Below are 5,693 nucleotides of genomic sequence, written 5' to 3'. Positions count from 1 at the left end.
CAATCGCGAATAGTTTTATATGAGCATCTGTGTGGAGTTTAAACGACAATTCAATTTTCGAACTCTCACGTTTCTTTTTGGAAGTCCTGGCGCACCTGCATCCAATAGTCCATTTTCCCAACGACACTCGTTAAGACCAGAGCGAAAAATGAAACGAGACAAATAATATTCTACGCCAAATGTTTTTATTACATAGTTTATTCACGACCGGGCATTTCGTTTACACCAGGGGTCGGCAACCACTTCGTCGTTCGCGGGCCAAAATTGAAGGTTGCAAGTCTTGGTGAGTCGCACAAATTTTTTCAAAGTCAAAAACCATCTGCGCGCGAAGACTGTGACAATTCGTTAACTCAACTCAGTTATATTAAAAAAAATATTACAAATGACATTTAATGTGACACGTGTTGTTGCATTATACGTGATAGCTTTTCGACATCAGGTGGCGCACTGGATGAAGCCAATATTAGAAAATTTTCTAAATGGGCATCACTAATCCGAGTTCTCAGCTTTTTCTTTGTAATATTCATTTTCGAAAATAATTGTTCGCACGCATAGGCACTTCCAAACATCGATGTGAATTTTTTTGCATTGTTTGTCAAATTTGGATAGCTATTTTCTTCAAGAAGACACTTTTTATAAATATCAAGCAGTGATACAACTCTCAAATAAAATATGAATTTTATTTTCGCATTGCATTGCATCTCAAAAAGCTCGATTTGAATATTTTCTACGCCATTGAACCCCTGACTTCAGCATCAACTTTTTTGCGTGTTGCGATTTGTCGAATCATAATTAAATTGTAGTCTCGTTAAACGAGTAGCTGTTCACTTAATTGTTAGATTATAATATAATTTAGTCTACACGTGTCTCACAATAAATTCTGTTACGTAAAGAATGAAATCTACTCCTTGAGCGTATTTTATATAAGTTATTCATCGTCAAAACCGCCGTTTTGTCGCTTCAATTCAGTAGAGTGTTTTGGGCGGGATAATGTTACTCTGCGGGCCGGAACTGGCCTGCTAGTCGTAAGTTGCCGACCCCTGGTGTACACCAAATATTCCTTTTTTTGTGATGCAGATAACAAACTGTTTCATAAATTAATGAATCAAGTTTGCAATTAAGCGTTAGGCCACACTCACTGTAAAGCTAGTATAATATATAATGGCTGATGAATAAACTCGAAAATATAACAAATGAATCGAAACAATACTCGGCGGACACACGTAATCATCAATTTAAAACTTCTTGTTCAAGTGCATATGATTACTATCTAAATTGCGTCACTGCTTTACTGTAGTCATAGTCTATAACTATATCTAAATTTATTTTGGCCAGATTTTAGTCCTTCTTTAGGAGCATTGAAGATTTTGTAATTTTACACTACACAGTTGGTTGATCTAGAAATTCTAGAATATTAAACTTCACTTACGTATATTTTGAAAGTCGAGAGCAGAATGCTGGTTTGTTTGCACAATCACTGCATTCTTCTTCCCCTGGGAATTCACAATCAATGACTCCATCACACTTTACTCCTAGTGTTCCTAGGTGCATAAATAACAGTTAATGAAGTGATTAATCTGTGAGGTTTAAATTATGATTTATTTTTTTGAACTTGCGGCCAAGTGAGACCAGTATTTAATAGTTTTAACAGAAATATTTGATTAAACTCGAATAATTATATGGGATAACGATAATAAAACTATATTTCAAAATTATAGCGGATTTAAAAAAATTATGATTTATAATCAACAGACTAAGAATGTTATATTTTGACTTCATTATATTCACAATTATCATGACAGGGATGACATTGATCTTCCTATTTTCACAATGAATGATTAGGTTCAGCAAACAATAAAAGTGTTTTGATAATTTATTCAACAAAAATACTTTTAATATATAAAATAGTTTTCAATGAAATACTTGGTAATGTAACCTATCTGCAGAGCTAGGATTTAATTTGAATCGCGATTATCAATATGTTGTAAATAGGGCTGGGCGTTTCAAAACACTGTTTCGAGACACTGATATGTCGAAACGCCGGTGTTTCGACTTTCGAAACGGTCATTATGACGTCATAACAAATGCAATATGAAACTAGAGCTGCTTGCAGCTTTAACAGGCTTCCCGCGTAAAAAAACTGAAGACGCGTTTTGCTCACTGGAGCGTGAAAGCATGGTCAGTCATGCATAAAATTTGCAATTTATGATGGGGGACTTATTATCTGCATGTGATGTAAATTTCAAGTCTCTAAGTAGTGTCGTTCTCGAGAAGAAGATGAAAATGTAAAATTCTATATTGCTCACTGGAGCGTATCGCCGAGGTCACTCATGCGTATCCTTGACATGTCGTATCCGGAACATGTCCATTAATCATTGTTATGAATTTCAACCCAATACCATGTATCAATTTTGAGGAATCGCAAAAAAAACTGAAGACACGTTTTGCTTACTGGAGCGTGAAAGCGTGGTCAGTCATGCATAAAATTTGCAATTTATAATCGGGGACTTATTATCTGCATGTGATGTAAATTTCAAGTCTCTAAGTAGTGTCGTTCTCGAGAAGAAGATGAAAATGTAAAATCCTATATTGCTCACTGGAGCGTATCGCCGAGGTCACTCATGCGTATCCTTGACATATCGTATCCGGAACATGTCCATTAATCATTGTTATGAATTTCAACCCAATAGCATGTATTAATTTTGAGAAATCGCAAAAAAACTGAAGACGCGTTTTGCTCACTGGAGCGTGAAAGCTTGGTCAGTCATGCATAAAATTTGCATTTTATTGCTAGCTGAGAACTTCTGCACATTTGAGGTGAATTTTAAGTTTGTAGGACCAATTTGAAAAAAAAAATAATAAAAATAAATAAATAATAATAAATAAATAATAATAATAATAATAAAACACAGGAATACAATAGGTTCCCTGCTGACAAGCAGCGGGAAGCCTAATTAGTCAAGGTATCATTCAGGGAAGTCCAATTCGAATTTAATATCCGAATTTTTTCAAATATTGCGAGCTTCGAACATCGTTTTCAGTGTTTATAAGAATATTGAACCGCGTGGATACGCCCTAGCGCCGCAGTTCACGTTTTGATTGAAAACATTTTTCAAATATTTCATTTTATGGTTTATCGTAACGAAGCGACGCTGCAATGAATAATTGACGACATGAAAGAATTTAAGTCAGCGCCGACTTGAAGTACTTATAATACGTCAAGGATGTTTTTGATTGAAAATTCTTTACAATTATTATCGCATATTTCAACATAGTTGAGAATTAGTCTCGGTTACCGCGGAAATAAATCTAAAATCAAATTGTGTCGTAATTATTCGTTTTCATCCTTATTTTCGATAGTGACCAAGCATAACGAATTTTTTTGCCTTTCTCGCAATTTACAGCCTATGACATAGCTCTTAACTATTTTTTAAGATCTATCGCGGATTTTATTGTTTGACTGGCGTCATGGATTATAATATTGTTCCGTTCAAGTTGGTGGTATTAATTTATAAAGAAAAGAAAATCAAAACAGTCGAAATGGAATATTTCAAGCAAAGCTGGCTTGAACAATATAACACTTGAATATTTGTCATTGGCGGATGGAAATGTGTGAATCGGGCCCACCCATTTGATTATGACGATAATCGCGTTATAACATTTGCGTTTTCTGAACTGACGTATAGTATAGCTTCGTAGGCAAAATTAAAAACAATGGCCATAGTAGTAGTAGCACAACAGCCAGTATCTGCGTGAAAAGGTAATTGTGGCGGAATTCAGCTCAACGATGTCAACGATATGACAGTCACGTTGACGATAAACAGCCAGAATTAGCTGTGTCGAAAAGTGCGTATGTCTTTAATGAGGACTTTGATTTTAGTGTAGAATTTGAAACAGTTCACTGGATGTCTAGTTGTTCTTCTTCCGAGCTTGCCAAAATGTACCACAACTCAAGAATACTGTAAGTGTAATGTTTAATAACATTATTGAAGACGAATTCCTATGTTCCTGGATTTTAGAAAAGTAAATAAAATATGCAGGATATAATAGAAATTATGGTACCATATTACGCTGTACAATCATACATAGCGTAGAACTCCAATTATCTAGATGGATCGGAGAGTAAGTTTACCTTAGCAGCACTATTTTAAGCAACTCAAAATTTTTCGAACAAGCATTTAAAGGTTCCATTACATTTGAACCCACGGACATTTGAACCCGTGACAATTGCATCTGCATACAATTGCACCTATAGAATTTTTTTCTTTTACGGATATTTGAACCCATACTCACCCTAACCCAGGGTTTTAGCAACCGCATATAGATTGAACCCCGCGGATATACGCATGGGTTCAAATGTACGTGGGTTCAAATGTACGGTCACCGCATTTAAAGTCTGAAAACAACCAAAAATGAGTAATATTTCAAAAGTTGATGTTGAGGTCTCTAGGCTTTTGCCTACCTTGCCTAATCCTGGAAAATATGTGCTATTTTACATTAAATTTGATGGGTTACGGTGGTGCCATGTTTTATATTTTGTGTCAAACGTGTGCTTCGTTTTGAAGCCAAAATTTCGTTTTGATTTCGAAACGCCAGTGTTTCGAAAATGCCCAGCCCGAGTTGTAAATAATAATTTAAACTTAGTCATTCCCATTTTGCGCTAATTTAAATCAATAAAATATATCAACCTGAAAACCGACACCGATAATCCTTCTTGCATGTCTTTACTTCCCCATCAGCCAATATTGAACCTAAAAATAGAAGATGGTATATTTAAAGAGAAACCCCATACTTAAAGTCACTAAAATACCTTTTGGAGACTAAACAATTATAATATAGGTATTGTTAAAATGAGTTTTACGATTATTCGTTGTTAGAGAAAGAACTATAGTTATAGCAATGGTAAATAGAAAAGCATCATCGACATAGATTGAATAACATCCCGACACATAAAAGAACAACAATAATTAGATTTAATTGCTTATTATCGACTGACATAGTCCAAATTAACATTTATTTTAAAATTGATCGCAACCAAACATCAACATATAGTTAATGTCAGCAGCACAAGATTAACAATGAAATATTTTAATTCTGAAAAGCCCTTATATATGAGATTTCCGATTCGGAAAGATACATGGAAGGTAGACAATCATCAATACCTTGCGTCTTTCTATTTCAAAATCGCCATTTTGCTCTATAAGCAGATGTCAGTTAAAGTACTGGCAGCTAATTTTAGCCTAGCATTCAAAAATAGGTTGCATGTGATTCATATGACAATGCCTGCGCCAAAATGCGAATAACAACAATAAAGGCAAAGTGGTTGACCGATGTTTTACTTCGCAAATAAATCAAAGCTAAAACGACGACAAAAACAACAAACATAAGAATTCGAAGATATGTTTCGGGCGTTGCTTTTTGTGCAATAAAACATTGTGTTTCCGTCATTTCTTATTGCATATCGATACCATTCTTATGTTTATGTCATACGTACAGTGTCTTGACGTTTGTTGAATACCAACAAGCCATGATGACCAGTCTGATGCTGATATATTTAAGTACCACGAGCACTTTAGTGAGCTTCGCGTAACAATATTTGCATATGTCATCACCTGACTTCAGATATTAGGAGATCTTGCCGAAGTATAGCGCGGATCACTCGTAATGGCTCATGCGCCAACGATAGCAAACTC

The sequence above is a fragment of the Styela clava genome, chromosome 6 (genome assembly GCF_964204865.1).
Source record: "Styela clava chromosome 6, kaStyClav1.hap1.2, whole genome shotgun sequence".
Taxonomy (NCBI): Eukaryota; Metazoa; Chordata; class Ascidiacea; order Stolidobranchia; family Styelidae; genus Styela; species Styela clava.
The sequence above is the reverse complement of the archived record's forward strand: the minus strand, read 5'-3'. Positions refer to the sequence as shown.